Source organism: Ambystoma mexicanum, chromosome 2q (genome assembly GCF_040938575.1).
Source record: "Ambystoma mexicanum isolate Mex_15411 chromosome 2q, UKY_AmexF1_1, whole genome shotgun sequence".
NCBI lineage: Eukaryota > Metazoa > Chordata > Amphibia > Caudata > Ambystomatidae > Ambystoma > Ambystoma mexicanum.
In genome coordinates, this window is record NC_090924.1 from 738,266,944 (window position 1) to 738,281,952 (window position 15,009).

Here is a 15,009-nt window from a genome sequence, read left to right on the forward strand (position 1 = left end):
CTGGAACACAGGTGGTAGTCCTGCTCTCACTCCCAGTTTTACTGGAAGGAGATCCTTACCAGGATTAGGGGCATAACAGGGTGAGATCTCCAGTTGCAGCAGTTTACTTTGGTCCTGGGCGATGCAAATCACAAGGCAGGGTTGTGGCCTGGGGGAGACGCTGCCTTCTTGGTCACCCAGCAGCTGTCGGCAGCCTGCTAAACCCTAACCCAGTCATGGAAATCCCTGGAGGGCCTGTTTTCAACTCATTGTGGGTCAGGGTATGGGAGACATGTGTTTCAGAGAAGATCACGTGAACACTAAACAAGTCCCTACCAAGGTTCTCCAGACCCCGTTTCCCCTGGGTGACATTTTGCAGAGATACCTTAGACGTCCTGCCCAAACACAACATGCTGCACCACCAGTCCTCATTCTACCCACTCAGGCGGTCGCACCGGGTGACTGGGGACCTGTGTCAGGGGAGAGGCGTGCAGGCTACATCCAGTCTAGCTCATCAGTTGGCTCCCCCTCGGGCCAGTGCTCCCTCGGGTGTTGAACAACCCCCACCGAGCACCTGCTGTGGTCATTGCCCAAGGTGCCGAGCTTGTCATTATCATGTTAGTTTCTTGAAAAGACAGTAAATCAACGTAAGCACCAAGAACATGGTGCGAGTCCCGATTCCCTCTCTCGCCCCAGCCACTTGCTTTTAGGTTTCACTTGCATATTGTTTCCCCCTTTGTACTTTATATCCGCCTCAGGTTCAAGGTGATTACTGCGCACTTTACACAAGACAAATGCAGTTATGGCAATAAGGCACTGTTCAACATGGCATGTGTGAGTGAATAACCTATTTTATTTATTTATGCATTTATAGAAGCGCACCAAGCCCTTGGGTATCTGGGCACTAGTTACATGGGTAGGTATGGAGTAGAGAGTCCAGGTATGTGGTACATGGCTGGAGTTAGGTTAGTTAGTTACCTAGTTAATAGAGTTACTGTGGGTACCTGAAAACTTTGACAAATTTAGAAATTCTCATTTGCCACCACATAGGAATACATAAAGGAGGGACAACACACACACAGGCAACACAGACACACAAGAAATAAAAGGCATATGAGCAACAGAACTGTCAAGGTGGTTTTGAAACATTACAATTAGTATCTTAATGACTAACACACATGTTAGATGGATTACAATTTAGACATACAACAGGAGCTGATGTATCTTCACATTTCTGCACAACATAAACATTTCTTGCTGCACACTTTTCACTCCTATGAATTGAAAGTATTCCATTCCACTAAGCATCAAGATTTAGATTGCATGCATCTTTTCAAAGTTTTGGAATAGTTTGAAAAGAGAGACGATGAATAGATTAAATTAAGTAGGGGATTTAATGTACATCAAATCTGAGTTGCTCAATAAATTCAACAGAATATTTTCCAGAGATAAAGTGGTAGATAATTTAAAAATCTGTTGTATCAATGGCCTGATAGATGTACGACCAAAATATATGTATCAATTTACATTTAAAAAAATCATATACTTGAAAATAGGCACCTTTTCTATATAAGATCAAGAGGTATCATGGTGTTGAGAAGAAAATCTTGAAATTTGTTGGGGGGTAGTAAGTGCTCTGTGCATTATAGAAAAAGATAGATTAAGTAATATTGGCCTCAATGTTAGTGTTAAAGACCTGTGTCCACATTTTTCCCCCAGTATTCTTTCCAGGTAATCCATTGGGATAGTACAAATAAAATCCATCTTCCACATTTATAGATATAAGATTAAATAGAAGAGTACTCCAAAATACAGTTATACGTTTAAGTACAATTTCAGATTGAATATTTCACCAGCAATCACAAATAATATTAACAAGATTCCAATATGCTGTTCATTCTGAATTACCACGATGGAAGGATGTTTGTAATTGCATGAAGGGAATGGATATTTGATTATTAACATCTGATCGTACATTAAAGATACCTTTACCTATCCCTGAGTCCCAACATAAGGACCGATTGGAAGTGTTAATCTACTTGAGGATATCATTAGCAGAAATGTAATCCACAACAATTGTATCCAGAAAAGTATCACAAGCATGTTTTACACAGGCAAGGAGGAAAAGTCTTCGTAAGTGGTCAATCTAAGAGTTTCAAAAATATTCACATACTGTAAGGGAGGATATTCGGCTTCTTTGGGACACAAAAGCATTATGATAGGGCAGCCAACAAACTCCAACCCAGCACTCCACTGAAACACACCTGCATTCTACTCAACTGCTACTCTGTGCTTGCATTCTCTCTCTCTCTCTCTCTCTCTCTCTCTCTCTCTCTCTCTCTCTCTCTCCAGACATACTCTTTCTAACAGAGCCCAGAGCTCTATCCCACCACAAGCCTATTATCCTTGATATGCTTCCACCACACTATATCATCCACCTCAAAGTCTGCCCACACAAACAACGTGGTGCCTTGCGAAAATATATAGATTAACTCATACTTACCAACCCCACACTCCTCACATACACTTCCATTGAAGCACTCACTCTGACTTGCTTCCCTCCATCACACCCACAACCCACATTTATCCAGATATTTACTGCCTGTCAACTAACCATTCCTACTTCCACACTTACTGGTCTGGCCTGACAACTAATAACCCATGACTTTACAACTAACAACCACAGCTCCCCCTGCAACTAGATCTACCATGGCAACTTCAACCCTGGTAGTTCCCAACCAGACAACAACCCATACTAAAGAGTATCCTCACTCCACCTACCCCCTTTGACCTCACACAACTCATCACCTATCACACACGCATTGCTGGAAACACCCTGGGCTTTTTGATTTCAAGCAAAAATCATGTCTTTGGAAAATCAAATTTGAGTGGCGTGGTCGGACCACTTTTGCGATCCCCTTCATACAAAGAGGATATGGTAGGGAGAGTCCCCAAATCAAGTGGATTGGGACATTTAGAAAAAAATATGTATACCAATAGTATCCACTATGCTAGAGCAAATTTGTAATGAGTTTCGTTCATTTCAACTGGTGTGTATCCAGAAGCAGATATCACAATTATTCTGAGCCTCTATAGATGCTGAAAACAGTCCTTTCTGTTAATCAACTTTAATAGAGCATTTTTTAATTGCAAAACAAAATGTATTGAACGTAGTGAATTAAATAATAACATTATTAATTAAAAGAGGAAACAAAATCAAAATAATGTTGGAAACAAGTGTTGAATCAGATCAAACAGAAACCTTGGTTGAGGTAGTGCAATGTATACAATCTTGAAATAAACACGAAGGAAAGTACAGAATCAAACGACATTAGAGGATAAGGCAAATTAGAAACAATGAATGCATCAGAATTCGGTCATGGACATTGGAAAATAAGACAAATGACAAGCAATGAATGCATCAGAAGGTGGTCATAACTATGAGAACCAAAGGAAAAAGGGTCCTGAGGCCTCTATTAGTATTCAGGGTTCCGCAGTACCATATATGCAGGTCTGTCAACGTGCTAGTTATAAGGAAATCCAGACTCATGAATGGACTCAAACAAAACTCAGTTAAGATCGGACCTTCGTATCCAACGTAGAATTTAAACCACACGGGGTCCAAAAGAACTGCAAAATGTTTATGTTGAAATAACATCAAAGTCACGTTTCGACGAGAGTGCCTCCTGCTGGGCAAGATATTTCGAAGCCTTCCTCAGGGCGAAAAAAAAGGAAGAAGAAAACTTTACCCTGTATGGAAGTAGACATGAAAAATAAAAACTATTTTAAGGAGTGTTTTCAGAAAACTAATGGGCTGGAATGAATCTCATATTAGGATTTTATTTGTTGAAAAAGCTGGTGAGAACATGGTCCTTACCCTGGGTCCTTAGTAAGGACTGAGTTACGTGCTCACTCTGCAAGGGCTGTCGTCCCCCACTGGTTCAAGAAACGCACCATGGACCTGAAGGCAGATAGGTACAAATCCCACAGCAAGCGTGTTGGTTCTGAAAAGAATAACAAATGAAACCTGAAGGTAGGTCTAAAGGGGTGTGTCAAGAAAACACACAAGCAAAAATTACTAATTTCAGATTAAAACTGTTTGGCCGGTAATTATGTAGACCAATGAATTTGCACATTTAAAAGTTTTTTTTAAAACTCAAGTTGGTTCGTATGTTAACCAATGTTGTTTCAGCAAGTCCTTTACATGAAAATAACTTGTTAAGGGACCTACAACATCGTTGCAGGGAACCATTGCTGAAAGAAAAAATAGAACACATTGGTACCTTGATTTAAAAATCTTGGTTTCAGGAAACGTGATTACAGGAATCCTCGAGAATATGCAGAGCGAGAAATGCAGTTTGTGGCAGCTGGGCTTGCTGATGTAAAAGTCTCGTCTTGTAGATGCCTCCGAAAGCAAAACTAGTGTTTGCTTCCAGATTGTCTAAAAGTGAGAGAAGGGATTCACTATGAGGGCTGGGGATATCCAGTTGTTAACACTGCACAAAGCACTCTGGTGCACACTTCCTTAAAGAGGTGGATGTGCGGTGTGGCAGAACAAACAGGCATGTACGGGACTTAGTGAATCAAGGCAGACAGTTGTTTGTATGGCAAGGCTTGTGCTCAGCGTCCTCGCTGCACGTCTAGTCCCTGGGGCAGTGCAGATCAAACCGTTGCTACAAAGGCTGAGTCACGAATAGCAGGGCTCACGGCTCCATGGGGTGTGTCTCACAGACACACGTCTGGTTGGCCAGAGCGATAGGGTTGATTCTGAGGTGCTGCCGCGGAATCATTGGTGCGCAGCCATGCAAGTCACTCCACTGGGAGGCCGTGTGTTGCCTGGGGGCACTCATGGCGCGCAGTGATTGGTGCTTGGCCACGTCAGATCCTCCATGGGGAAGCCATGTCTAACCTGGGGGTGTGTGCCTGTAATTGGCTGCGTAGTTCGCAACTAAACATTCCTCACTGCTCAGGCTGGGAGATTTGGTGCATTGCCGCAATGTTGACATGAGTTTGGTGCAACTGAAAAGGTAAAAGGGGTGAGTTTGAGCTCCGTGTCTGGAGCGCAGCATATATTTGTTAGTGCATGCATGCGCTCATAAGGGGAGAGTGAAAAATGAAATGAGAACATGCCCTATTTAATAAATGGGTGTGTCGACTGGAGATATGTTCCAATTGGTGGAAAGCATATTGTAAATGATTGAAAAAGGTGAGATAGCAGGGTGCTGTACCCTGAAATAGTGGGTAGCTAGCGAGAAGTGAAATTCAAAACATGCCCTGCTTGATAAATGAAGTCAAGTGGGGATGTATTCCAATTCGTGGTAAACCGATTGTTAATAAATGAAAGAAGTGAAGTAACAAATCAGTTGGCAGCTGGCATATAATAGCTCCTGTTGTAAGTTTGTTACTGTAAGTAATCCATATATGATGTGAAGGGCAGAAGAAATTTGTCGGGATGCACAAAGTATTTTGAATCCCATAGTGTCAGGGTAAAAATAACCTGAAATGGCAGAATGATCAGGGAGCAGTGAGGGAACACAGAGGTGTGACTCTGTGTAGGGGGACACGCAATGGCTCCTAGTATTTATATTAGTGGAAGAAATTCTTCGTACAGACATGGATGTGAGTAGAGAGTCTGTGGATCCATCTTGCTTCCTTTTGCTGGAGACAGTGTGGTATATTCGAGGATTCCCTAACCACATCTAGGATCCACCATTTCATGTCATTAGAGGAGTGGTGTTTTTCAAAACAGTGGTTCACTAGGGGTGCTGATGTATTTTTGCACCTGATCCGAGAGCGATGCACGTAGATTCTGATGTTGACGGCCGGCTCGTCTGACCTACATATCGTAGCCCGCAAGGGCATTCGATACAGTAGATGACTTGTTTAGTTTTGCAGTTTGTCAAACAATTCAGACTCCAGGTCCTTGTTCCAATATTGAATTTTTTCATTTTGGAGGTAAACTGGCAGACCGAACATGATCCGCAGGGAAAGTGTCCTGCAGTGGTCCTAAGATCCCATAGACCTGTTCTTGGTGCTAGCTTCTTGAATTTGGAATGTACGAGAGTGTCTCCTATGTTCTTAGCTCTTTTGAAAGCAAACCGTGGTATGGGCGAGTCTGGCAAGCTCAGTTTTACAATGGGTCAATATTTACAAATCAGTTTTTTATTTGAAAAGTATGGGGTCTGTGCGTGGTGACACAGGTCATTTTGTTATATTCCAAATTGTGTTTTGGAGCAGTGTTTTGGGTCAATAAAATTTCCCAGTCGGTAAATCTTGCTCTCTTCTTGGCTTCAGAAATGAGTTTCTTCGGATAGCCTCTTTCTCTGAGATCCCCTTTATGCTTACTCTACCACACAAGATCAAGATCCCTGCACCTGCCACACATCCCTTCTCACCCCCAGCCAGAAAAAATCAAACATAAGACAAACTGTTTGACTGCAACATTGCAGGATCACACAGCCGCGAGACATGGGTAAGTTCAATTCACAGAGGTCCTGTCCCATTGTACCCTCATTTCTCTGCCTTGAATCTGGCACTGCACCGGCACCCATTCCATGACCTTGGGGCTTACCTCCGAGACCCTGCCCCGATTTTCTGTCCTTTCTTTTCTATGCTGCACTTACCTCACCTCCTGTTCCCTGACCTTGGGGTTCACTTAGGATATGCTTACAACTACATTCCCCGGGGCCCTGGCCTGTTTTCCTGGCTTTTGTGCCCCAAGCTGTTCCTCTGCCCACTTTCCACGACCTCAAGGTGCACTTTGGCAAGGCTCACACCTTCATCCACTTGGCCTCTAGCTTGTTTGCACAGCATCTGTGTCCCACTGGCAGCTACAAGAGTGTTTTCTTATTCATCATTTATTGACAAATGTGCTTCATATTCACATAGTTTGATTATTAGCAGAGCTCTCCAGGTTGTCATGCAGGAGAAGTACATCCACTGTTTTTTCACTTTGGATGTTCGGATTTGTATTTTTAACTACAAGTTCTAGAATTCCAGGCAAAAACAGTGCTGGGTGGCCTTCTCATGCAGGGCCATGCGACACTTGAGAGCTTTGGGTAAATGGGTTAAAAAAAAAATTGCTCCTCGGTTTAGGTTATTTAGAGTCAGTGGGTGTGTGTGTGTGTTTGATGGCTTCAAAACCATCAATACTATTCAGCACCAGGAATTATGGAACAGGCGCGATAGAAATGCAGGATAACATAACATTAATTTAGGGATTGCTTTCTTTTACTCGCCTGTGACGTCTTTGTGAAGTTGCTACGATACTTGCTTCTTAAAGTGGCTGGGTAAGTGTCTTTACAAAATGTGGACTGGCAAGCCGGGCTCCCAACAAAATCCCCTGGGGTCCTGGCTTGATATCCAGGCCCTGCACCCTGGTACACTGCACAGAACCTCACACTACTTCCTGCTCACTCGTTGCCACCCCCACTCTTCATTTTCCTTCCCTCTGTGCTCAACTTTACTCTCCATTTCTCCCCCACCATCACTCGACTTTTCCCTTGCTCTCCTGTCCTTTCACTCTCAATTTCTCTCACAAGGCCACTGCCCAACTCTCCACTCCATTTACCCCACTGTTCACTTCTCCTGTCCTCTTCAACTTTTCATTTCTCCCTAGCACCTCTGCATCATTCCACTATCAATTTCTCCCCCATTCTCTCTCTTAACTCCTGCCCTTTTTGTTCTATATTCCCCCTCTCCTGTCAACCTTTGCTTTCAGTTTCCCTCTAAGCCTCTGACTCGAATTCGCTTTCCCACTCACCTTACCCCCATTTGTATGATTTTTCCACAAACTTTTCTTTACTCCTTGACTCTACATTTGCTGCTCAGCATCCCTCACTCTACTACCCTGATTCATCCTCCATTTCCCCTAAACTCTCCTGCTCATATTGTCTCACTGTTTATCCAATCAAACTGCCTTTTGTTTCTAACCATGTATTATATACATCATGCCGGCCTGCAATTGATCCCACAACTAAAACCCCTCACTGCATCCCCTTTGCAACTTCTCAATATGCACTTCGGACTGCACATTTTCCCCTCCAGGAGGCTGCTCCCTTGCTCTCCAGTTCATCACCTTCCAACTTTAATTTGACATCTGACCCCACTTCAGCTCTCCACACCCTCCAAATTTGGTACGACACGTAGAATGGTGTGATAAAAGTTCCAAACACATAAGGCAAGGGATCTTTGAAGACACTGAACTTCCAGGTCATACTTCTGCAGCCACAAGCGCGGTGTAAGGTGAACACGGAGAACTCAAACAAAGAGGATTTTTCTCAAGCATGTTGATCTTTTTGGTCCATTTCAAGACAACCTCATATAAATAACTGCATTTGAGCTGTTCCATGTTTATTTATAGAGCTTTAACCGTTTCATGCGTGTAGAAGCTATGCTATGTGCAGTGGCACAGCTGTGGCTGCGTACGGGTGGAAGTCAGGGCATGTGCACTATCTTCTCACATCACAAATATACTCTCCTTTCACTTCTTTCCCTCCCACTTCCTTTGCTTCTCTTTTTCTCCATAGAGCATCCGTTTTGGTCCATTCTTCTCTTTTTCTTGCTGTTTTTTCCTCTCTACTAACCCATTCTTTACTTTTCTCTCACTCCCCGTCTTGCTCTTTATGGCAACTGTTATGAATCAACTTCCAGGGTACTAGTGGTCCAGGGGTGAATATCGGTTTCTAAACCATCAATCATCCCCACACCTCTAATACACTAGAAGGGATCTGAACAGATTGAAATAACAGGCAAATTATAAACCTCCTTGTCCAATTTTGGTAACGTGGACGGAACGGCAGGTTAGTTGCAACACAGCGAAAATACGTTATTACCCAATGATAAAAGGAGTGTCCACTCAAGGTTGGATTAAAAATATCTACTTCATTAATCACAAAAGACTGTCTAACAATGCTACGAAATACAACCCACACCCTGTAAAGGAATACAGAGGACAGACAGTTTGAAAGAAGGAAAAGGGATGCACTCTGGATAATGACAGGAGGGTAGTCGGAATGGTTAAAAACAACAACAGTTTAAGGTTTCTTGGCTTCAGCACAAAGGGACCAATGGGTCTTAATATGCAGTTAGGGGGCTTCTGGGAAGGGCCATGGGGACCGAACCACAACGTACCTTGTGCTGTAGGTGTTTTTGGTGCTTGACAGGGTTGAGTCGGATTCAGGGCACTTTGCAGGCTTCTTTGACAGAGTTCGAGATGGGAGTCCGCTGCAGGTATCCAGTGGCATGACAGTTGGGTGAGAGAAGCTGGACGAACGGCTGAAGACTACCGTACATGGTAGCTTAGGCTCAGGAATCGTCTCAGTGCTAAACGGCAGTTCTGAAGCACGGGTCTAGATGTCTCAGATGTCTTTAACCGACAGTGCCTTGACAACAGTCAGCGCTGTCGTCGGTTGCGGATCGAGGAACTCTACTGGCTCAAAAATGTCCTTCGGATGTTGGTAGATGATCATTGAGGCACTTCTCCCAGCTTCTTCAATGGGCTTGTGTCATCCTTTTATGGCGGACGGCCGAAAGCTGAGGTGTGTGTTGCAGGCAGGAGCCTTGTCCTTGATTGTAGGTTCAGAGACCTTCTGGCACTTCCTATCCAGAAATCTTGCTCCAGAGCCTAGCAGGACATGCTGTGTGCTGGCTGGGTACTGCTTCTGGAGCGGCTGGATGGTCCTCTGAGTTCTGTATCTACCTATGTTCCCTGGGACATGTTTAGTGGAGGGACCTTGCTTCCCTCTTTGGGTACCCTGGCCTTTCTTCACTGGCAGAAGATGTAGGGTAGGCTATACCTTCAGCCAGTATACATGGTTGAGTTCTTCTTAGTTAGTTCTGGTGACATCTTCAGATGGTCTGCCAAAAGAAGGGCTCAGCCCTCTTTTAAAACCACGTGGGCCACAGTGATTGGTGTAGGCTAAGCCTAGCTTATTGAACAAATCCTGAGGTCCCTACCAACAATCTCCTGTATGTGTGAAGTCATAACCAGAGATTTGCAACAGGAAAAGATAAAGGGGTGAAACAAGAACCAGGGGATGTCACAGAACTAAGATGGTAGAAGCCTTCGCTCAACAGAAAGAGCTCTGAGCTCATTGCCTTGTTCTACTAAGTTCCACCCATCTTCCTTTCTGCTGTATTCAAAGAGTCTCTCTGGTTAATGGGTCTCCCTGTGGGTCCCGATTAAAGCATCAGGTCTTCCTTGAAGCTGCGGCGAGACCAGACTCTCCTGCAAACCACATTCTCGCACCCTATGAATGTGGGTCCTCTACTGGGGTGGTCTACTGTAAACACCAGCCCCTGACATGACAGTTCACTGTCATTGATACTGAGGGAGGGAGCTGACTTCAAGTTGACACAGTTTGATATGAAGGGTTGTTGGCTTTCCTGTCTCCTTTCCTAGCCTCTGTACCCAGGCCCCATGTGGGCCTGTTTCAACTACCGTCTATTGGTATGTTTTTCGATGCCACCATCTGCAGGGCCTAACAAAAGAGCAGGGTTGTTCCATGGAGGCTTTGTCAGTTAATCAGGCTGACCATGGCAAGTTGAAGGTTGGTCCTCCCCCTTCCTCGAGATGACATTCTATACTCCTGGCTGTCACATTCCAACTAAATATGACAGGGGCAGACTGCGCTTGTAGGCTGTGTCCACCCAAGAGTACACAGGTCTATGCTTTTGTTGTGGTGTGAGCATAGGAAAACGAGTATGGATGAGCCCCACAAATTTTACTGAGGTTGGTCTACCATCATTTAATTTGATTAAACATTTTTACAAAAAGCCCAAGCAAGCACATGGCCACCATGCAGATGGTCGAATTCCTCACAGCAATGATCTCATCCCAGATGCTTGCCTCGTTTCCTTAATTCTTCTGTCTTTCTCTATTTATGCCAAAGGTTCATTTTCTAATGATCCCACACTCTCTTCCTCACTCACTCCCCTGCCATTCCCACACTCCACCACTTTCCTTCCCTCTCCATTTCCCTCCCTCTTTTGCCCCATCATGTGCCGTTTTTCCTTATTCTGCTGCCTCTTCACTCCCCATTCACCTGCCTCCCTTCACTTGCCCTTCCTCAGTCGTCATATCTATCTCACTCTTTAGGCCTCATTCACTCCCTATTCTCTGAAGTCTTCTGAATCTCTAGTCTTCATTTCTCCACCCTATTACCCACTCCACTCTCCATTTTCCAGCACTCTCTTGCTACTTTAACTCTGAATTTCCCCACACTCTTTTGCCTTTCCCTGTCCTCGTTCATTCTCCTTCACCATTCACTCGCTTTCTCCCTCACTCTCCTTTTCATCGTAAAACCCTTCCTCCTTTATTCACTCTTCTGCCCCTCTTCACTTCCACTTTTCTCACATGCCGGGCCACTAACTCTCCATGTCGCCATGTTTCTCCCAGTCACCTGCCTCTTCTCTACTTTCCTCCCTTACGATGCTGCCTTATTCGCTCTTCATGTCCGTTCACTCTCAGGTGGCAGGGCCCTGCAGAGATGGAAGTGATTGCGGGATGGGAGAGTGAAGGGGCCTATGGTATCTGCAAATCACCACAAACAGCACCCACACACAAACATTATAATTAGGTAGCAGAGGATATGTTTAAAGATTAAAAGGTACACTCTTGATTAAAAGTCTGATTTTAATGACATTTCAAGTGTGTGGAGTAAGAACCCCATAGATATGCATTAAACTGCATGCTGTAGGAATTATTCAATGATGTCACCTCCTGACATGTCCCGTCCCACTGACTGTGTTAAAAAGCTGCTACTTCTTTTATGTGTGCTCTTACATAGGAAGACTGGCCGACATTTGTGCAACAAGTTCAGATATTTTTTTACTGTGGCTTCGCTACTGGGCATCAAAGGTAAAGCAAACAAGTCATTAAATGGCCAAACTGGCCTCCATCGATGGTGTCAATTTGGCTATATATTTTTTACTGTCTATGACAGTGCATTTAGTTACTGGGCATCAATGGTAAAGCAAACATTGTAAGTGTTATTACAATCTACATTGGCCAACATTAGTCCAGACAGTTTGGACATGTTTTCTTACTGTGGCTTGGCATTTTGTACTGGTAAATCTAACAGGTGTAAGTGGTAATATTGGCATACGCTGGTGCACTATACATGCATATGTATGGGCACAATCAGTATGAACATGCTTTATACTGACATATATTGTGGTCAAAGGCATCTTGAAAATGTTGGAAAAAACTCCTGTGCACTTTTGGGAACTTGCACCGACTGAATATTTTCATGTGCTACCATACAAAACCGATTGCAAACTGTGTGCTAGTAAATGCATCATTGTAGTCCATAATTTAACAAATTGTCTTGGCGTGTGGTCCCCCGCCCCCGAGCCCACGTTGATTGGTTCAGGCTCCCTTGCTACGCTTGATCACTTCCTGCACATTTGAGGCAAACCTTTACACCCCTCCAGAAAAATAATTCAGCAGCCTCCACTAAGAGACAAAACTAAAAAGGCTGACTACATTTCTCTCATTTGGTAATGTGATTTCTCAAGATGGGTCAGAAAATCTGAGTTAGCCAAACACTTCTTGTTCTCTGATCAGGATCGCATCAGTGCAAGGTCAGTACCGGTGATGTCATCTCTGCTAATTACTATTTTTTAAACTTACAACCCTACGTCTTTTTGGTCACAGAGTGTTGGAAAGTATGCTATCCACCCGGCTATACCTTAACTTACATAGGTTTACTATGCTAGGCATATGAAGGTGTTCCGGTTGCATATATCATATTATGGCAGCACATACCTATGTGGTGTAATTCCTTAGGTACTCAAGCATGTGCAGGTAGTCCCATCAGTTGCTGAGTTAATTATGCCATATGGAGCAGAGAGGAAAGCAGCAGAGCCCACTCGTTCTGAAAGAACCCAGTGTGATGTCGAGAGACATCCGAGTCACATGAGCAAAGGGAGCCCACCTCACGTGACAAGGGATATGAGGAAAAGGAAATAAAGTAGGGAATGCCTGGAAGGGGATTACCCTGTAGCACAGCATTCCGGCTAAACTTATCTTCTTTGAGCTGCATACGGATAGCGTGCCGGAGTGAGGGTGAATGCAATCCCGACCTCCAAATAGCAACAGGAGGTCGGAACTAGGATAACATCACACTGGCGACAAGGTCTATACGCACTCACATGTATTTCCGACTGCTCCGCAGAACACCCGTAGCGGGCCGTCAGAGCCCCACAGGCCAGCTAGAGGAAGTGCGCCATCAAAGAAAAACCACACAGGAGACGGAAAAGGTGCCAGATCGCTCCCCACTCGCTCACCAACACAGAGGTGAGAATACTAAGGGAGAGTGTGCATTCTATCACGGCGAGTTAAAGATAAAGAAACAAAATATATGTGAAGCAACATTGTGCAGGCAAACAGCAGAGGCGCACGAATGGCAAGCCCCCGGAACAGCTCAACACGGAAGAGTGGCAGCAGCAGCAAAGGGCCCAGAGGCAGCTCAGTGGTGCTAGAAGTCCCAGGCCCAGAATCAACACAGGCAACATTAATGAGGACCTTTGACCCATATGCCTCAGGAGCCACCCCAAGGTAGGAAATATGGCTCCAACAGTTGGAGCTTAACATACAAGCCAGGGACATAACAGAAGAGAAGAAACAACGCACCCCACACCATTAAACATAGGCGCCCTTACGCTCACACCATGCCAAACAGAGGAACCACAGCAAATATGATGCTGCAAAGCTTGCACTAAACAATACGTTTAAACCGGAATTGAACCCAGATTATGAACGGTTCCAATTCTGTATGTTGAGGCAGAGGGCAAAAGAGAACATCAATGACTTCCACGCTCGACTCAGAGAACTAGCACTAGGCTTCGAATTCCCAGATGACGAGCTAATCATCCGCATGCAGATCATCAACGGAATGTCGTGAGACAAACTACGCAGGGCAAAGATGTCAGAGAGCAATGTCCCTCTAAACTGCATTTTGGTCATGGGCAGACTGCCTGAACGTACAGACATCCAAGTAGCTGTCATGGAAGCAGCCATGCAACCACTCCTGCTTGACAACCCTGCTTGACAATGCCCAAAATGATGAGGAAATTCCTGCAGTCAGAGGGAGACCAGAAGGGAGACAAGTCCCCAATACTGCGTCTGGGCAAACACCAAAATGATAAGAAACCTTAAAGTGGTGCGGATGACCCTGTCACAGGGGGAGAACCATGCCCAGCCCTAGGGGTTACCTGTAGAAAATGCAAGAGGTTAAACCACTTTGCAGCTGTTTGCCTCAACTCGCCCGTCCGAAAGGAACAGCACAACCGGTAACACTGAACCCCAGGCGGAAAGGAAAAGGCAAAGCAAAGCAAGAGCCGTTGACGCTGCATGAAGATCACCCAGCGGCAGCGACACAGAAGGCACCTCAGAAGAGGAGACGTCCCGAGAAAGACACCACAGAAGACAAAAAAAGAACAGTGAACCGGTACACAGGATATCTGCCATCAAGCCAGGGAAGAACAATTGAAGAGGAAAGACCCCCTGCACCATCTTAGCAGATGGGACACCCACCAAAGTTGTCATTGACACCAGAACAATGGTGAACGTCATGCCCCTGCGAGAATTCAAGAAAAATGAGCCGAAAGCACAAATCAAATACAAACGTCTGAAACTATTTGCATATGGATGGAAAAAGCCACTACCCATAACAGGGTCTTTCCGTTCCAACCTAATACACAAAAGTACATGTTGAGCAAGGATAAACGTAGTAGACGCGGGTCTTGAGACGCTGGTAAGCTTCCGCACAGCAGAAAGGCTGAAGCTAGACCATCTTGTTTCAGCATCAACACACTTGACATCGACAACCTCATAACGAAACACAGCAAAGTATTCCAAGGTATCGGGTGCCTCAGAGGAAGAAAGGTTAAACTGCACATTGACCCAACAATTGAGCCTAAGGCAGTGAGACACTGCAGGGTTCCCTTCCACATGCGGGAGGAATTTGAGGAGGAACTAGAGACGGAGAAACAAGGAATCATTGAAAAGACAGAAGGACCAACACC

General features: G+C 44.7%; 1 protein-coding gene and 1 long non-coding RNA gene across 3 annotated transcripts in view; one reads left to right on the forward strand and one right to left on the reverse strand.

The window, feature by feature from the left end:
• Window positions 1-814: 814 nt before the first annotated feature.
• LOC138569726 (uncharacterized) lies at window positions 815-5,198 on the reverse strand. Its single transcript, XR_011303314.1, has 3 exons — window positions 4,263-5,198; window positions 3,857-3,983; window positions 815-3,729 (listed from the first exon to the last, which is right to left on the reverse strand). It is a non-coding gene; the product is annotated as an uncharacterized lncRNA (long non-coding RNA).
• Window positions 4,923-15,009, forward strand: part of RNF32 (ring finger protein 32) — a 567,839-nt gene continuing 557,752 nt past the window's right edge. The window contains exon 1 of one of the 2 annotated variants that reach the window (XM_069647959.1): window positions 4,923-5,006. The gene's annotated coding sequence lies outside the window, so the exon portion shown is untranslated. The remainder of the gene's footprint in view (window positions 5,007-15,009) is intronic. The other variant, XM_069647960.1, reaches the window with a different exon arrangement.